At 38.4% G+C, this 20,890-nt stretch overlaps 1 long non-coding RNA gene across 1 annotated transcript; it reads left to right on the forward strand.

Annotated features, from left to right (window-relative positions):
• Nucleotides 1-3,445: 3,445 nt before the first annotated feature.
• On the forward strand, nt 3,446-19,111 carry LOC140183846 (uncharacterized). Its single transcript, XR_011880260.1, has 3 exons — nt 3,446-3,586; nt 4,339-4,470; nt 17,964-19,111. It is a non-coding gene; the product is annotated as an uncharacterized lncRNA (long non-coding RNA).
• Nucleotides 19,112-20,890: the final 1,779 nt, after the last annotated feature.

A 20,890-nucleotide genomic window follows, 5' to 3' on the forward strand; every position in this document is an offset into this window, starting at 1 on the left:
CTTGTGTCATGAAGGTCCAAGTAAAAAGCTTGAGACTGAATGGTTAAAGTTGTGATCCAAAGCTAAAGAGTGTGCTTAAGAGCTCTGGACACCACTAACTGGGGACTTTAGCAAAGCTAAGTCACAATCTGAAAAGGTTCACCCAGTTATGTGTCTGTGGCATTTGTGTATCCGGTGGTAATACTGGAAGACAAAATGCTTAGGGCCACAGCCAAGACTCATAAATAGCTGTGTTCAAGAATCAACATGCCTAACTAGGAAAGTCAATAACACTATCTGAAATTCTAAGTTCCTAGAGAAGCCAATCACTCTAAACTACAAAGGAAAAAGTGAGATGCCAAAACTGTTTAGAAGCAAAAAGCTACAAGTCCCGCTCATGTAATTAAATTAATATTCATTGATATTTTGGACTTTATAGTATATTCTCTTCTTTTTATCCTATTTAATTTTCAGTTGCTTGGGGACAAGCAACAATTTAAGTTTGGTGTTGTGATGAGCGGATAATTTATACGCTTTTTGGCATTGTTTTCATATAGTTTTCAGTAAGTTTGAGCTACTTTTAGGGATGTTTTCATTAGTTTTTATGTTAAATTCACATTTCTGGACTTTACTATGAGTTTGTGTGTTTTTCTATGATTTCAGGTAAATTCTGACTGAAATTGAGGGATTTGAGCAAAACTCTGAAGAAGGCTGACAAAAGGACTGCTGATGCTGTTGGAATCTGACCTCCCTGCACTCAAAATGGATTTTCTGGAGCTACAGAACTCCAATTGGCGCGCTCTCAACGGCGTTGGAAAGTAGACATCCAGGACTTTCCAGCAATGTATAATAGTCCATACTTTATTCGAAGAATGATGACGTAACTTGGCGTTAAACGCCAAGTACACGCTGCTGTCTGGAGTTAAACGCCAGAAAAACGTCATGATCCGGAGTTGAACGCCCAAAACACGTCATAACCTGGAGTTTGACGCCAAGAAATGCCTTAGCTCGTGGAATGATCAAGCTCAGCCCAAGCATACACCAAGTGGGCCCCGGAAGTGGATTTATGCATCAATTACTTACTCATGTAAACCCTAGTAGCTAGTCTAGTATATATAGGACATTTATCTATTGTATTAGACATCCTGGATTGTATTTTGAATCCTGTGATCACGTTAGAGAGGGCTGGCCATTCGGCCATGCCTGAACTCTTTGCTTATGTGTTTTCAACGGTGGAGTTTCTGCACACCATAGATTAAGGGTGTGGAGCTCTGCTGTACCTCAAGTATTAATGAAGTTCTATTTTCTTTTATTCAAATCTCTCTTATTCTTATTCCAAGATATTCATTCGTACCCAAGAACATGATGAATGTTATGAGTCAGATCACCCTCATCATCATTCTCACTTATGAACACGCGTGATTGACAACCACTTCCGTTCTACATGCAACAAAGCTTGAATGCGTATCTCTTAGATTCCCCAACAGAATCTTCGTGGTATAAGCTAGATAGATGGCGGCATTTATGAGGATCCGGAAAGTCTCACCTTGTCTGTGGTATTCCGAGTAGGATCCTGGGAATCCGGAAAGTCTCACCTTGTCTGTGGTATTCCGAGTAGGATTCCGGTAATGAATGACTGTGACGTGCTTCAAACTTTAACCTGCTGGGCGTTAGTGACAGACGCAAAAGAGGGATTCTATTCCAGTAGGAGCGGGAACCAACCGGTGATTAGCCGTACTGTGACAGTGTGCGTGCATTAGTTTTCACTGCGAGGATGGGATGTAGCCATTAGCCATGGGTGATGCCTCCAGACTGGTTAGCTGTGCGAGTGACAGCCGCACAGGGTATTTCCCCGAGAGGAAGAAAGTAGCCACAGTTGATGGTGAACCCCTATACAAAGCTTGCCATGGAAAGGAGTAAGAAGGATTGCGTAGAAGCAGTAGGAGAGCAGGCGTGCTTGGGCTCTACAGTATCTCCACCCGCTTATCTGAAATTCCTACCAATGAATCTGCATAAGTCTTCTATCCCTTTTATTTCTACCCTTTATTTCTATTTTCGAAAAACCCATAAACTATTTTAATCTGCCTGACTGAGATTTGCAAGGTGACCATAGCTTGCTTCATACCAACAATCTCTGTGGATTCGACCCTTACTCACATAAGGTTTATTACTTGGACGACCCAGTACACTTGCTGGTTAGTTGAACGGAGTTGTGAATTCAACTAGTGCCATAATAATGATTTCATACAAAGACAAACAACTTGAAGAGAATATGGATCACAATTTCGTCCACCATTATTCATATGGGACTGCCTCAAAAACAAATTTACGCTTGGATTCTGAATCTTATTTCTGTATAAACAAATTGTTTGTTTATTTTTTTTGGTTTTTGGAAACGGATGGTGTGGATGCTGAGTTTTATGTTTTCTGATTCAATCTTTTATGTTGACTAATTGATTAGAAGTCTTTCTCGAGTCATTCCACATAAGTGATAAGTAACTCATATTTTTTATATATTTTTGCAGTATTAGTTATGTTTAAGGATTATTACTTGAAACTTTTAATCAGTTCTGCTGGTTTTAGTGTTTTGCTGTTTGTTTGAAACTGAGTTGCTGAGTAGTTGGGATTTGTTTACTAAGTTAATTATGGTCATGATATTGTTAGGATCTTGGGATTTATGTCTTATATATTATGGGATTTATTAATTTGATTAATATCCTAACATGGTTACGAATAATTTCCAGTGAGGATAGACGACTAAGATGGCTTTTCAGCAATTTTTTAGGAGGAAACTCCAATCTCACTTTCGTGTAAGCATTATCCCTGCATTTCTGGTTTCTTGTATTATAAGGAGTATTTATTTTTTCGCGTGACTTCAAATGAAGACCCTCAGGTGAAAGATTCACCTGTGAATGGGAAAATGGTTTTGTCCCTTACCTCATAGTTTATAATTAATGAAAGTACCTTTTTTTAATCCTCAAAATCTAACTCACTTGTTGAAAAGGTTTCACTTTGCGTTAATCATATCTGATTGAAATGTTTGGATTCTGAATCTTATTTGTATATAACAAATTGACAATATACTCATATGGGACTGCCTCAAAAACAAATTTACGCTTGGATTCTGGATCTTATTTCTTTATAAACAAATTTACGCTTGGATTGTTTGTTTATTTTTTTGGTTATTGGATTCGGATGGTGTGGATGCTGAGTTTTTTGTTTTCTGATTCAATATTTTATTGTTGACTAATTGATTAGAAGTCTTTGTCGAGTCATTCCACAGAAGTGATAAGTAACTCAAAATTTTTAAATATTTTTGCAATATTAGTTATCTTTAAGGATTATTACTTAATACTTGGAATCATTTATGCTGGTTTTAGTGTTTTCCTGTTGTTCGAAACTGAGTTGCTGAGTAGTTGGATTTTGTTTACTGAGTTAATTATGTTCATGATTTTTGTCAGGATCGTGGGATTTATGTCTTATATATTATGGGATTTATTAATTTGATTAATATCCTAACGTGGTTACAAATAATTTTCAGTGAGGATAGACGACTAAGATGGCTTTTCAGCAATTTTTGAGGGGGAAACTCCAATCTCACTTTCATGTAAGCATTATCCCTGTATTTCTGGTTTTTTCAATTATAAGGAGTATTTACCTTTTGGCTTTGTTACATGTGACTTCAAATGAAGAACCTCAGGTGAAATATGTGGCAATAGCTTATTGCTGTGCAAGAAGTGTCATATAGAGTGAAAAGGAAATTGAGTATTAATTTAAAAACGATCTGCGTGGATTTTATACATGTACAAATATTTATACTAAGTGACTGCATTAGATCCATAGGGTCTACATGTATATTAATTGTATATTGAATTTTTTATAAATTCATTGTATATCTAATCAGACCAGTTCAACAACTGATTAACCTCGGTTGGATATGTTAAGCGACTGACTTGATCGGTTTAACGATTGGTTCGGTTCTCCCAACCTTGGCACTACAAAAGACCTATGAATTTGTTTAAGAAATAATTGAACTCAAGTTCTTAAAATAATCAACTATTTTTTAATTTACATTACACTTAAGTCAAAAAATTATACAAAATTATTTGTAAAGCACGAATTAAATATTCGGCATGAGACGAAGTAAATATTTGCAAATCTATTATGCAATCAATCTCTAAATAACATAAATAATTTATCTCCACCTGTATCGCATGAGACCCACCCAAATTCTATTAGTAGGTAAATAATATAATATCGACTACATTAGTTTATATCATGAATGTACTATCCTACGCATTGCTCGAGTCTCAATTTAGTACTTGTAAAATTAACCAAAAACTGTTATTTATTCTTTAGGTTAGGGAGCTAACCTTCGAAATCTGGCATGGGATCGTGATCTATTGGATTAACATGGTGCATGTCTGATGACGACTGTTCGCTGGAGAATACAGACTTCTGATTATCCACAACTCCAATTCGAAAGGCCAGGTTTGTTTCAATATTTCGACGGCTTTCTCTGTGATCCATTGCCCTAGTTACAATTTTAGGTGTACAATACTATCATATATTATGTAAGTATTTTTAATCTTAAAAAGTAGAAAATTTAATTGTCTAGCCAGAAAATGATATTATTAAACTCAGCAGTTAGTAACAATCCTTAGTTAGAGAAAAACATTATTACCAGTCAATCTTTGATTAAATAAATCCCCAAATATATAAACAGTAAATATCTATGCTCATTAAAAGTTTAACCTCGTAATTTTCACACGTCCCATCCTATACAAATACTTTAATGTTTTTAATAACATCAACATATAATTAAACATTTAGAGGGTATAATCTTATCATTTACAATGTAAAGAGATTAACTTACTCAAACCGTAATAATTACTAAAGTAATCCTATTAAAAAAAGGTTATCTATATTTTATCAAATCTTAAAAAAAAAGGGTGATGGGAACTCAGGTAACCTTTTACATAAGAAACAAATGTTAGTATGTTTTAGTCTAAAAACCCCGTTAATCACAGTCATATATTACAGAACATATAATACCCTTAGTTAAATATAGAAGATTTAGAATTTTTCCAACCCTTTTACCAGAATATGTGGATCAGTTTCCCGGGAGTGTGAGGTAAATTCAAGTTTTAATCAATCATAAAGACTTACCCATGTCGTGCTCTAACTGGAGTGGCTGATGATGGTCCACCACTAATCCCTGAAATTTTGCTATAGTCTTGGCCTGGTGAGGCATTTTCCTTCATGTTATTACCCGTATAATTGCCACTACTGTTGTTCATGGTTAGCACCGTAGGATTGAAGCCAACATTTTGATTATGGTCCACTGAATAGGACAGAATACGTATCGAAGAATACGGCAGGTCAAGTTAAAAATGCGGTGATACACTATACTTTTATATACTTGTAATAAGAAAGGATTTTACCATTTGTTAGGTTTGAGAGTGGGTTCCTTTCTGAATAACTCGTAGTTTTAGATTGGGTCCTTCTGAAGCCACGAATTGAGAGCGCCGACACAGGAGAATCGGATGCCCGAAAGTGTTTGGCCATGACACCAGAATTGCTGAGTCTATCTATAGCCTGGGACGACGATGGAGATTGTTCGACCGTGGCAGAACTTCTCTTAAGAGGCAGCAGTGGTATGAAGTTCGGATCTATTTAATATTAGCCATTGACTACGATTAGTATATGGTAAATGAAAAAAGCATGGACCTAACCAATGGACCTTGCATGTTAATATAATGAATTAAGGAAGCTCATCGGATGGGATTGTCCTTTCAAATGTTGGACCTCGTGGTGGTATTCTTCTCTGATTTAAGAGGGATCTCCGATGCATCCTGGCTAATTTCGGGCTGAGTCTGAAGTCACCGTGGTCCATTATCTCGAAACGGGAGATGCAACAACGGAGATAGAAAACTAATGAAATTGATCAGAACTTGTGGTAGTAGTACCCTGAAATGTAGGCAGGAGGAAAAAAGCCTTTCAATGATGGAATGAGAAACGGTACACACTCAGCTAGTATATGCATTGTCTCTTAGCAATCCAATATGAGTAGCGCACATATTTAATCCAATGTTTTGGTATTTTATGTTTTGGTATTTTGTGGAATACGCGGGAACACGGGAAATGAAAAATTTTGGATGGCTGAGGACTGAAATGTGGTGGTGGCGGGATAAGAAATCAAGTAATCTATCTAAAGATAAGACTTAACAGCTGAATTTGGCTAAATCATGTTGTGTACATGAGATCCGCTTAATTTAGGGAATATATTGTTGTGGTTCATCTTACATGGTTGAAATATTGTTAACAAACACACCGATGACATGTAACGATAGAGATATAGTGCTCACTATTATGGTTAACAACGGGCTATATTAGTCATTAGTCATTGTGAACAACATGGATATGCTGCTCATGTATGTGATTACAACTTCACGCTATGGTAACTAAGTTTCCCTATCCCATGCAGCTGAATTTAAGCCGTCCAGTCATTCCACATAAGTGATAAGTAGTTGGTATTAAATAAAAGGAGAAGATTGATACCCACATGATTAGTAACTACAGGGTGATAGATTCTACATGAAGTGATAACATTAACTTAAAGGAACTCTCCCATCACATATACAAAAGGGGGTTCCATGGTGTGCATTGAAAAGTAACTCCATGAACCATGATATACATCTAACAATGTAATAGGATCAGCAAAATGAATGGCGTGTCTTGAAGGCTCGATGTGATCAATGGTTCCCAGAGTGACTCGACAAAATACTTTTTACTCCTTCATTAACATTTATTTACACAAACTGGAGGTTGTGCTGATTAGATTTTGATAAGCTCCGCGTACATCACCGACTCATTCAAGGATGTGACGGTCAGTCTGATTATACTGCCTGGCCTTAAGAGGTTATGCCTAACAAAGTATCTCCATCCCCTGGTAAGCTGTACTTCGACGAATGAAAGTATATACGTCCAGCGAAGTCCCATATTGTATTCAATTCCTCCGACATGTCGAAGGCATACACAATCCATCCTAGAAGGGAATGCACGTACTGCAAAATCAGTGGGTATAACCTGGCGATGCAGAGAAGAAAAATGCAGATCAAAAGTTGGAAAAAATATTTCTAAGCAACAGAAACGTGAGACGATAGTCATTGAAACTTACTATAGAGCAGCTGCGAGCCTGATGGATGGTAATGAAGCAAACGTATGTGTCATAGTTAGAGCCGATTGGACGATTGATGGGTATAAACTGTGTGAAAGTTGGCGAGTTCAGTTGGGCATAGTGCAGCGGATGGTTAGGGAGTTCTACAAACTGTTCGTTGGTCGCTGTTGTGAGGAACTGATGAAACTTGATTGGTATGATAGAGTACGTACTGTGGTCGGTCTCAACTCGGTTAGTGCAAGCATTATCTTCCATGATCTCTGGCCCACGATTGTCAGAGTCAGCAGGATCATCATCGTCGATATTGGGGAGCTCGTTGAGATCAATATCTAGAGGCTTTGGATGATGAACAGGGGTATGAAGGATTGGTTTCTTCTGAAAGTGTGTTGCATCTGCAGTTATGTGCAGTTGAGAAGTTGAGGTATGCATCCTTTTCTTTTTCTTCTTCTTTTGTTTGTACGTTGCATGATGCAATCTCTCAATCTCATCAAAAAAAGGATCGGGTGGAACCATCTCTTTTCCTTTTCGTGAAATATGATCTGTATACGGGTCCCTTAGAGAAAAGAAGACGATCGGAATGCTAGCCATCTTATCATCCCTCACCTTAATCACATAAAAGATATCATTCAATAGGAACCTCAGCTTCATAGTTCCTCCATTTAGAAGGCGATATACGTGAACCAAATGATCAAACCCTTCCACTATGTACGCCGTCATATACTCTTTGATAATCCGTAGATGGACAATGTTACGATTAGCATCCACTATTTTCATCCGATTGCCTAGGTCATGACAGTACTTTCGATAAAACAGGCTTGGTAAAGCATGCATCTTCTGTTATGGATAAAAGAGGCAATTGCAAATATCAGCGAAAGGCACATTAAAGATTGAAAAAAATGAAAATAACGTCGTTGAATGCATGTTAAATTAGTGGCTATAGATTTGTCAAACTAAATAACATGAGCATCTAGAGGAGTGGAGGAAATCATACCACCAGTGGATCTATCATGAGATAAAAAACTCGACATTGTTGGTTAATGCCATGCAAACTCTGAGCAGGTTGCATCGTTGACGGCACAAAGCAAGTCTTGGGCTAATGATGTAGGCAGTTTTAACTGAAGGAAGTAGTAATGCTTCATGTGTGAAATCGAATATGTGATATTAGATGCATGTGGCAAACAAACTTTTGCGCAATAGGGAACAGCGGTCTAATTAATGACTCGGGGATAGCTACATGTTTGTATCAGTTAAGCTGGTGGAAGATATAGTTTGGTGGCTTGTAAAATGCATTATAGAGAAAAAGTACATGATATTTATAATAGAGTACACCTGGGGTGGTATTGCTGACCGAATAGAAGTCTCTCACTCCTTTTATGATATATATGGTATATATGGTATATATTATATATCATATAAATATAAAATTAGAATTATTAGTGTTTTTTTAATAAACTTTATAAGCTAATGAGGGTGACCGAGATTTCATCATTGCCTGTCCTCTTATTTAGATGTCCATACCACATAGAGTAAAAAAAGGATAACCCTATAGCATCTAATTGGAATTTGTGCACGAATGCACGTGTTCAGAGTTGAGGGTGTTCCTTAATTATGCCTCATTTAGATGGCATTGTCTTACCCACTAATGGATGACTCTGGAAGGTGATGTAATTGGTGCACGAAATTGCAATCACACTTTTGCAATCCCGCACAACTAACCAGCAAGTGCACTGGGTCGTCCAAGTAATACCTTACGTGAGTAAGGGTCGATCCCACGGAGATTGTCAGCTTGAAGCAAGCTATGGTTATCTTGTAAATCTTAGTCAGGATATCAGAAATTGTCAGGATTGATTGTGAAAAGTAAAAGAACATGAAATAAGTACTTGTTTTGCAGTGATAGAGAATAGGTTGGGGTTTTGGAGATGCTCCATCTTTTGAATCTCTGCTTTCCTACTGTCTTCTTCTTCAAGCACGCAAGGCTCCTTCCATGGCAAGCTGTATGCAAGGGTTTCACCGTTGTCAGTGGCTACCTCCCATCCTCTCAGTGGAAATGTTCAACGCACCCTATCACGGCACAACTATCCATCTGTCGGTTCTCAATCAGGCCGGAATAGAATCCAGTGATTCTTTTGCGTCTGTCACTAACGCCCCGCCTTCAGGAGTTTGAAGCTCGTCACAGTCATTCAATCATTGAATCCTACTCAGAATACCACAGACAAGGTTTAGACCTTCCGGATTCTCTTGAATGCCGCTATCAGTTCTAGCTTATACCACGAAGATTCTGATTAAAGAATACAAGAGATATCTACTTAATCTAAGGTAGAACGGAGGTGGTTGTCAGGCACACGTTCATAGATGAGAATATGATGAGTGTCACGGATCATCACATTCATCCGGGTTAAGAACAAGTGATATCTTAGAATGGAAGCAAGCATGATTGAATGAAAAATAGTAGTAATTGCATTAATCCATCAAGACACAGCAGAGCTCCTCACCCCCAACCATGGGGTTTAGAGACTCATGCTGTGGAAGGTACACAAAGAAACGTGTAAAGTGTCATGAGGTACAGATACAATGTCAAAAGATCCTATTAATAGTAAACTAGTAACCTAGGGTATACAGAAATGAGTAAATGACGTAAAAATCCACTTCTGGGTCCACTTAGTGTGTGCTTGGGCTGAGCAATGAAGCATTTTTGTGTAGAGACCTTTTCTGGAGTTAAACGCCAGCTTTTATGCCAGTTTGGGCGTTTAACTCCAAGTTTTATGCCAGTTCCAGCGTTAAACGCTGGAATTTCTGAGGCTGATTTGCCACGCCGGTTTGGGCCATCAAATCTCGGGCAAAGTATGGACTATTAAACATTGCTGGAAAGCCCAGGATGTCTACTTTTCAATGCCGTTGAGAGCGCGCCAATTGGGCTTCTGTAGCTCCAGAAAATCCACTTCGAGTGCAGGGAGGTCAGAATCCAACAGCATCTGCAGTCCTTTTCAGTCTCTGAATCAGATTTTTGCTCAGGACCCTCAATTTCAGCCAGAAAATACCTGAAATCACAGAAAAACACACAAACTCATAGTAAAGTCCAGAAAAGTGAATTTTAACTAAAAACTAATAAAAATATACTAAAAACTAACTAGATTATACTAAAAACATACTAAAAACAATGCCAAAAAGCGTATAAATTATCCGCTCATCACAACACCAAACTTAAATTGTTGCTTGTCCCCAAGCAACTGAAAATCAAAATAGGATAAAAAGAAGAGAATATACTATAGACTCCAAAATATCAAGGAAACTTAGCTCCAATTAGATGAGCGGGACTAGTAGCTTTTTGCCTCCGAACAGTTTTGGCATCTCACTCTATCCTTTGAAGTTCAGAATGATTGGCATCTATAAGAACTCAGAACTCAGATAGTGTTATTGATTCTCCTAGTTAAGTATAATGATTCTTGAACATAGCTAATGTATGATTCTTCGCTGTGGCCCAAAGCACTCTGTCTTCCAGTATTACCACCGGATACATACATGCCACAGACACATAATTGGGTGAACCTTTTCAGATTGTGACCCAGCTTTGCTAGAGTCCCCAATTAGAGGTGTCCAGGGTTCTTAAGCACACTCTTTTTGCCTTGGATCACAACTTTATTTCTTTCTTTTTTTTTCTTTTTCTTTCTTTTTTTTCGAAAAATATTTTTTTTTCACTGCTTTTTCTTGCTTCAAGAATCAATTTGATATTTTTTTTCAGATCCTCAATAACAGTTCTCCTTTTCCATCATTCTTTCAAGAGCCAACAATTTTAACATTCTTAAAACAACAAATTTAAAAGACATATGCACTGTTCAAGCATTCATTCAGAAAACAAAAAGTATTGTCACCACATCAAAGTAATTCAACTAGTTTCAAAGATGAATTTAAAATCCTGTACTTCTTGTTCTTTTGTGATTAAAGCATTTTTCATTTAAGATAGGTGATGGATTCATAGGACATTTATAGCTTTAAGGCATAGACACTAAGATACTAATGATCATGTAATAAGACACAAACATAGATAAACATAAGCATAAAAATTCGAGAAACAGAAAATAAAGAACAAGGAGATTAAAGAACGGGTCCACCTTAGTGATGGCGGCTTGTTCTTCCTCTTGAAGATCTTATGGAGTGCTTGAGCTCCTCAATGTCTCTTCCTTGCCTTTGTTGCTCCTCTCTCATGATTCTTTGATCTTCTTTAATTTCATGGAGGAGGATGGAATGTCTTTGGTGCTCCACCCTTAGTTGTCCCATGTTGGAACTCAATTCTCCTAGGGAGGTGTTGATTTGCTCCCAATAGTTTTGTGGAGGAAAGTGCATCCCTTGAGATGAATCTCTCCATCTCCCATGGCTCGGAGGTGGAAGCTTTTGCCTTCCCTTTCCTCTTTTTAGAGGTTTCTCCGGCCTTAGGTGCCATAAATGGTTATGGAAAACCAAAAAGCAACGCTTTTACCACACCAAACTTAGAAGGTTTGCTCGTCCTCGAGCAAAAGAAGAAAGAAGAAAGAGAGTGGTGGGGTAGGTGGGGATCCTGTGGGGCCCACAGATCCTGAGGTGTCAAGGAAAAGTCATCCCTGCACCAAGTGGCGAGCAAAATTGCTCCCTGTGCCAATTCTGGCGTTAAATGCCGGGCTGGTTCCCATTTCTGGCGTTTAACACCAACTTGGTGCCCATTTCTGGCGTTAAACGCCCAGAATGGTGCCAGACTGGGCGTTAAACGCCCATCTGCTAGCCTTACTGGCGTTTAAATGCCAGCAAGTTCTCCTCCAGGGTGTGCTGTTTTTCTTTCTATTTTTGCTTTTTCAATTGATTTTGTGACTTCTCATGATCATCAACCTATAGAAAACATAAAATAACAAAAGAGGATAGATAAATATAATAAGATTGGGTTGCCTCCCAACAAGCGCTTCTTTAATGTCATTAGCTTGACAGTGGGCTCTCATGGAGCCTCACAGATACTCAGAGCAATGTTGGAACCTCCCAACACCAAACTTAGAGTTTGAATGTGGGGGTTCAACACCAAACTTAGAAGTTGGTTGTGGCCTCCCAACACCAAACTTAGAGTTTGACTGTGGGGGCTCTGTTTGACTCTGTTTTGAGAGAAGCTCTTCATGCTTCCTTTCCATGGTTACAGAAGGGGAACCTTGAGTCTTATAGTTTGCACTGTCTGTAAGCCACGGAGCTTCCTGAATAGCAAATAATTGCTCATCAGGAAAGGTTTCAGAGATCTCAGTAGGAGGGAGGGATGCGCCTGCTACTGGTTCTATCCGGGACAGGTGATCAGCTACTTGATTTTCTGTCCCTTTTCTGTCTCTTATTTCTATATCAAACTCTTGCAGAAGCAACACCCATCTTATGAGCCTGGGTTTTGAATCCTGCTTTGTGAGTAGATATTTAAGAGCAGCATGGTTAGTGTACACAATCACTTTTGATCCTACTAAATAAGATCTGAACTTGTCAATGGCATAAACCACTGCAAGTAACTCTTTTTCTGTGGTTGTGTAGTTCTTCTGTGCATCATTTAGAATACGGCTGCCATAATGAACGATGTGCAGAAGCTTACCATGCCTTTGTCCCAATACTGCACCAATGGCATGGTCACTGGCATCACACATTAGTTCAAATGGTAATGTCCAGTCTGGTGCAGAGATGACTGGTGTTGTGACCAGCTTAGCTTTCAGGGTCTCAAACGCCTGCAGACACTCCTTATCTTAGAATGGAAGCAAGCATGATTGAATGAAAAACAGTAGTAATTGCATTAATCCATCAAGACACAGCAGAGCTCCTCACCCCCAACCGTGGGGTTTAGAGACTCATGCTGTGGAAGGTACACAAAGAAACGTGTAAAGTGTCATGAGGTACAGATACAATGTCAAAAGATCCTATTAATAGTAAACTAGTAACCTAGGGTATACAGAAATGAGTAAATGACGTAAAAATCCACTTCTGGGTCCACTTAGTGTGTGCTTGGGCTGAGCAATGAAGCATTTTCGTGTAGAGACCTTTTTTGGAGTTAAACGCCAGCTTTTATGCCAGTTTGGGCGTTTAACTCCAAGTTTTATGCCAGTTCCAGCGTTAAACGCTGGAATTTCTGAGGCTGATTTGCCACGCCGGTTTGGGCCATCAAATCTCGGGCAAAGTATGGACTATTATACATTGCTGGAAAGCCCAGGATGTCTACTTTCCAATGCCGTTGAGAGCGCGCCAATTGGGCTTCTGTAGCTCCAGAAAATCCACTTCGAGTGCAGGGAGGTCAGAATCCAACAGCATCTGCAGTCCTTTTCAGTCTCTGAATCAGATTTTTGCTCAGGACCCTCAATTTCAGCCAGAAAATACCTGAAATCACAGAAAAACACACAAACTCATAGTAAAGTCCAGAAAAGTGAATTTTAACTAAAAACTAATAAAAATATACTAAAAACTAACTAGATTATACTAAAAACATACTAAAAACAATGCCAAAAAGCGTATAAATTATCCGCTCATCACAACACCAAACTTAAATTGTTGCTTGTCCCCAAGCAACTGAAAATCAAAATAGGATAAAAAGAAGAGAATATACTATAGACTCCAAAATATCAAGGAAACTTAGCTCCAATTAGATGAGCGGGACTAGTAGCTTTTTGCCTCCGAACAGTTTTGGCATCTCACTCTATCCTTTGAAGTTCAGAATGATTGGCATCTATAAGAACTCAGAACTCAGATAGTGTTATTGATTCTCCTAGTTAAGTATAATGATTCTTGAACATAGCTAATGTATGATTCTTCGCTGTGGCCCAAAGCACTCTGTCTTCCAGTATTACCACCGGATACATACATGCCACAGACACATAATTGGGTGAACCTTTTCAGATTGTGACCCAGCTTTGCTAGAGTCCCCAATTAGAGGTGTCCAGGGTTCTTAAGCACACTCTTTTTGCCTTGGATCACAACTTTATTTCTTTCTTTTTTTTTCTTTTTCTTTCTTTTTTTTCGAAAAATATTTTTTTTTTCACTGCTTTTTCTTGCTTCAAGAATCAATTTGATATTTTTTTTCAGATCCTCAATAACAGTTCTCCTTTTCCATCATTCTTTCAAGAGCCAACAATTTTAACATTCTTAAAACAACAAATTTAAAAGACATATGCACTGTTCAAGCATTCATTCAGAAAACAAAAAGTATTGTCACCACATCAAAGTAATTCAACTAGTTTCAAAGATGAATTTAAAATCCTGTACTTCTTGTTCTTTTGTGATTAAAGCATTTTTCATTTAAGATAGGTGATGGATTCATAGGACATTTATAGCTTTAAGGCATAGACACTAAGATACTAATGATCATGTAATAAGACACAAACATAGATAAACATAAGCATAAAAATTCGAGAAACAGAAAATAAAGAACAAGGAGATTAAAGAACGGGTCCACCTTAGTGATGGCGGCTTGTTCTTCCTCTTGAAGATCTTATGGAGTGCTTGAGCTCCTCAATGTCTCTTCCTTGCCTTTGTTGCTCCTCTCTCATGATTCTTTGATCTTCTTTAATTTCATGGAGGAGGATGGAATGTCTTTGGTGCTCCACCCTTAGTTGTCCCATGTTGGAACTCAATTCTCCTAGGGAGGTGTTGATTTGCTCCCAATAGTTTTGTGGAGGAAAGTGCATCCCTTGAGATGAATCTCTCCATCTCCCATGGCTCGGAGGTGGAAGCTTTTGCCTTCCCTTTCCTCTTTTTAGAGGTTTCTCCGGCCTTAGGTGCCATAAATGGTTATGGAAAACCAAAAAGCAACGCTTTTACCACACCAAACTTAGAAGGTTTGCTCGTCCTCGAGCAAAAGAAGAAAGAAGAAAGAGAGTGGTGGGGTAGGTGGGGATCCTGTGGGGCCCACAGATCCTGAGGTGTCAAGGAAAAGTCATCCCTGCACCAAGTGGCGAGCAAAATTGCTCCCTGTGCCAATTCTGGCGTTAAATGCCGGGCTGGTTCCCATTTCTGGCGTTTAACACCAACTTGGTGCCCATTTCTGGCGTTAAACGCCCAGAATGGTGCCAGACTGGGCGTTAAACGCCCATCTGCTAGCCTTACTGGCGTTTAAATGCCAGCAAGTTCTCCTCCAGGGTGTGCTGTTTTTCTTTCTATTTTTGCTTTTTCAATTGATTTTGTGACTTCTCATGATCATCAACCTATAGAAAACATAAAATAACAAAAGAGGATAGATAAATATAATAAGATTGGGTTGCCTCCCAACAAGCGCTTCTTTAATGTCATTAGCTTGACAGTGGGCTCTCATGGAGCCTCACAGATACTCAGAGCAATGTTGGAACCTCCCAACACCAAACTTAGAGTTTGAATGTGGGGGTTCAACACCAAACTTAGAAGTTGGTTGTGGCCTCCCAACACCAAACTTAGAGTTTGACTGTGGGGGCTCTGTTTGACTCTGTTTTGAGAGAAGCTCTTCATGCTTCCTTTCCATGGTTACAGAAGGGGAACCTTGAGTCTTATAGTTTGCACTGTCTGTAAGCCACGGAGCTTCCTGAATAGCAAATAATTGCTCATCAGGAAAGGTTTCAGAGATCTCAGTAGGAGGGAGGGATGCGCCTGCTACTGGTTCTATCCGGGACAGGTGATCAGCTACTTGATTTTCTGTCCCTTTTCTGTCTCTTATTTCTATATCAAACTCTTGCAGAAGCAACACCCATCTTATGAGCCTGGGTTTTGAATCCTGCTTTGTGAGTAGATATTTAAGAGCAGCATGGTTAGTGTACACAATCACTTTTGATCCTACTAAATAAGATCTGAACTTGTCAATGGCATAAACCACTGCAAGTAACTCTTTTTCTGTGGTTGTGTAGTTCTTCTGTGCATCATTTAGAATACGGCTGCCATAATGAACGATGTGCAGAAGCTTACCATGCCTTTGTCCCAATACTGCACCAATGGCATGGTCACTGGCATCACACATTAGTTCAAATGGTAATGTCCAGTCTGGTGCAGAGATGACTGGTGTTGTGACCAGCTTAGCTTTCAGGGTCTCAAACGCCTGCAGACACTCCTTATCTTAGAATGGAAGCAAGCATGATTGAATGAAAAACAGTAGTAATTGCATTAATCCATCAAGACACAGCAGAGCTCCTCACCCCCAACCGTGGGGTTTAGAGACTCATGCTGTGGAAGGTACACAAAGAAACGTGTAAAGTGTCATGAGGTACAGATACAATGTCAAAAGATCCTATTAATAGTAAACTAGTAACCTAGGGTATACAGAAATGAGTAAATGACGTAAAAATCCACTTCTGGGTCCACTTAGTGTGTGCTTGGGCTGAGCAATGAAGCATTTTCGTGTAGAGACCTTTTTTGGAGTTAAACGCCAGCTTTTATGCCAGTTTGGGCGTTTAACTCCAAGTTTTATGCCAGTTCCAGCGTTAAACGCTGGAATTTCTGAGGCTGATTTGCCACGCCGGTTTGGGCCATCAAATCTCGGGCAAAGTATGGACTATTATACATTGCTGGAAAGCCCAGGATGTCTACTTTCCAATGCCGTTGAGAGCGCGCCAATTGGGCTTCTGTAGCTCCAGAAAATTCACTTCGAGTGCAGGGAGGTCAGAATCCAACAGCATCTGCAGTCCTTTTCAGTCTCTGAATCAGATTTTTGCTCAGGACCCTCAATTTCAGCCAGAAAATACCTGAAATCACAGAAAAACACACAAACTCATAGTAAAGTCCAGAAAAGTGAATTTTAACTAAAAACTAATAAAAATATACTAAAAACTAACTAGATTATACTAAAAACATACTAAAAACAATGCAAAAAAGCGTATAAATTATCCGCTCATCAGTAATCTTGCAAAACAAAATCCAAGGCAGCTACGGAAAGGGGTTAGCAAGGCATGGCCGAAGATACGAAGGAACGGTCTGAAATCGGTGGCAGCCTGCTACACAATTCCCACAGGCGGCTTGGAAGAAAAAATAATCATGACTCGAGTTAAGGCTGCAAACTCTGGACATTGTAATTAGAGATTAGAAAAAATAATCATGACTTTTGAGTTAAGGCTGCCAACTGTTGACAATGTAATTAGAGATTAGTACAGCATTCGGTGGTAGAAAAACGACAAACTAATGGCCATGTATGAGATAAAAAAATGTATCTGTATGGTATAAGATAGAAATCTTCAGTGGTGTGTAGGTAAACATTGTATGGACTTCTTTTATAGAAGGCTTGAGTTTATAACCATTATTTATTAACATGCTGCAAATATATTTCTAGACTCAATTAGTGCAAGGCAGACACATACATGTCATATTCACTCGGAAAAATAAAATATATAAATAAATATATGTCTTATCTTGCGCAGGTTGATTGTAGAGATGATGGTTACTAATTAATTTTCCATATTAACTCCCTGATTGTATGTGAGAATTTCAATGTTGTATTTGTTAAAAACTTAACCCTGAGGGTGCTATTAGACAGCATGATGAGGTAAGATTAGGTTGATGTTAACGTGGAATACTTGCTGAGTTTATCTGTTGGGGTTAATAGGTGGTGAATCACAAATTAATCGAAGGCTGTTTGGCATGCTATCATGTGTACGTCAGTGAAGAATCAGCATGGATTATAAGTTTTTTGACACATTTGGGCAATTACTTAACCAATTCCATTACATTAGAGTTAAGAGAACATAATGCATAAGTTAAGATTTAGAATACAAAATAGCACGAACAAACTACATATTAGGATAGGTAGATGACTAATGATAAAGATACATAGTAGGATAGGTAGATGACTAATGATAAAGATGCTTCATAACTTCAGGACTTGGACATGCATTGTGGTTTCATCTGCGGGTGAGACATGGAATTTGAGGACAGTACCACTCCTAAACCCATTGTTCCTTGCAAGACTCTTCCAACCTCTAGTGAGATATACCTGCCCCTTCCTAGAGTTGTTCCACCTCAATCCCAACCGATAGCAACATCCATTGTATAGTATAACTTTGACATTGTTATACCTTGAAGGGAATCCATTTTGGGCAAATTGCAAGGATAGTATCTGTTCATTCATGTATGAATAGATGCATGAGTAGCATGTTAATTAAACTTGTCTTCGTTGATGTAAAGTATTATTTTTACAGATAAATGGATGGCATACTTACCAGGGAACTGTTATCCACTTGGTTTGAGGTCAGAAGCTTCATGCAGGTGTACATCCGATATGATCTCATTGTAGGGATGATGGGAGCAGGCATCACAGGTGGTGGAATGTTAGTTTCATCTGCATTCTGAGGTGATGATCTCTGTCTTTTAACCAAGAGGGAAGTAGGATTGTTAAGGATCACCTTCTCTTCTAAGGAGACGTATCCAGCTGGCAAAGGTGATGTCTGTGCCTGAGAGAGGTTGTTGAATATTCTAGTTGGAAGAATGACCGAGCCGTTCCTTAACTCACCGGTTGGTAAAGTTTCATCAGGTAGAGGGGGCTAATTCAAATATCCATGCTTCTGATAGTGGTCAAGACAATATGTTTCATTAGAGCTGGTTTCGATTTCAGAAGGGTAATCAAAAGAAGCAGTTTGAGGAGTTGTTGCAATATGGTACTGGCATGGTCCTTGTGTATGGCTATCTTGGGTGGGTAGTTTTTTTTGGCATTTTCTTGGTGGGTTGGGTTGAAAATAATTGGCCGACAAAACTCCAGAGGTACCGTTCTTGATGTAGATTCATGTGTCACATGATAATAGTTGCTAGCTAACTTAGGAGATGGATAAGAAAGTTCCTTGGTAGCCATGAAGCTGTCTTTGACCTTCATCACAACAAAGACATCTTCGCCTACATACATTATTTTTATCCACCCTCCTGATGAAAGACCAAAGCAATTGACCAGGTTTTCAAAACCATGTACAATATAGCCGGAAGAGTTACCTTTGCATAGAGAAAGCTCTATGTGGGTGTTGTTGAGGTCCATCACAATCATCCTTTCACCAAGGAGGGGTCTATATTTCCTATAGAAGAGGGATGGCAGCTCATGTATGATCTGTGGAGTGAAGAAACAGAATTTAGTCTACAAAACAAAGCAAGATGGACTGATCTCCATGGATTTGTACTAAGTGGAGTAAGTAAAGAAGATGGTTGGCGATGACTTGCAGCAAGAGGGTCAACGTGTAGATAAAAAATCCGGTCATCATCAAAGTCAGATAGAATGAGCCTCTTCTCTATGGCCATCATGATATTAGAAATTTAATGTGCTTGATTAGAGCAAGCAATGGGTACTGAAGATGATGAGATAAGTACTTATAAGACAATGCAATGTGCACTATATAAAGGAAAGGGATGGGACGATAAAGCCAAGTTTGGTGGGGCAGAGTAATTGAGAAGAGTTTGGGGTTCGGTCTCCTATGAAGCTATAGGTATAATGAGAGAGGGGTGTGTGGCGACAAATTATGAGGTTTGATGCCAGTACATGGTTCAATTTGGTTTCATCTAATAATCCAAATTTCATCTCCATCTATTAGAGTAGAAGCATGAAGTAAATGTACACGTGTTTTTTGTATAACTAAGATCCAATCCACATGACAACTTATCAAGAGTTCTCAACTTAGTAGCATCTTAAAATTTCCCAGCAGTTTATTATCACTAATTTGTCATTCAGATTTTAACTTGCTAAAGGTATGCAAAGTGGTAGGATTAACACAATTTGTGCACGTTTGAAATTGTGACATGTCACCGCCACTCCATTGAATAAGGGATGGATAGGATAGCCACGTTTGCACACAATGTATTTTGTAATTGATTCATTATACCTATAGCATAAGTTGATTATTGTGCCACTGGGGGTGTTTTGAACTTGAAGTGCCCCGTGAGGTGTACGGGTATGCTAATTTTAATAAAAATCAGGTAATATTAAGCTATTGTTAGGATAGCTAATTAAAGATAGATTTTTTATTTTAAGTTAGGTCTTAGGAATAAAATTATCTAATTTAATTTTTAAGAAAATTGTAAAAACATAAAAATTAAGATTAAGATAACGGTTTAATTACAATAAATATATGATAGGAGAATTGTAAACTAAAGTGAAAATTTTGCAAAAAATATTTCATACAAAAAATTAACAAATTTATATAAGAATATAAATGTGTAAAATTACATATTAAATTAGTTTTTAAACTAAAATTTTAAAGAAAAATTACCTTCGTAATCTCTTTTCATTATAACTATAGACTAAGCTGATTAGTATACAACTGGATTTGTATTGAATTAGTAAATTGCATTATGTGATCCAAAACCTGATGTCATGTAGTAAAATAGCCTGATTTCATTGAACTTGAAATGAAGACATAAGAAGCAAAACGGTCTCATGGAGATCACGTCTGCTTCGACTACATAGACACACACTAAGCCAACTGATGAGCGGATAATTTATACGCTTTTTGGCATTGTTTTCATATAGTTTTTAGTAAGTTTAAGCTACTTTTAGGGATGTTTTCATTAGTTTTTATGTTAAATTCACATTTCTGGACTTTACTATGAGTTTGTGTGTTTTTCTGTGATTTCAGGTAAATTCTGACTGAAATTGAGGGATTTGAGCAAAACTCTGAAGAAGGCTAACAAAAGGACTGCTGATGCTGTTGGAATCTGACCTCCCTGCACTCGAAATGAATTTTCTAGAGCTACAGAACTTCAATTCGCGCGCTCTCAACGGCGTTGGAAAGTAGACATTCAGGGCTTTCCAGCAATATATAATAGTCCATA

The sequence above is a fragment of the Arachis hypogaea genome, chromosome 3, assembly GCF_003086295.3.
Source record: "Arachis hypogaea cultivar Tifrunner chromosome 3, arahy.Tifrunner.gnm2.J5K5, whole genome shotgun sequence".
NCBI classification, from domain to species: domain Eukaryota; kingdom Viridiplantae; phylum Streptophyta; class Magnoliopsida; order Fabales; family Fabaceae; genus Arachis; species Arachis hypogaea.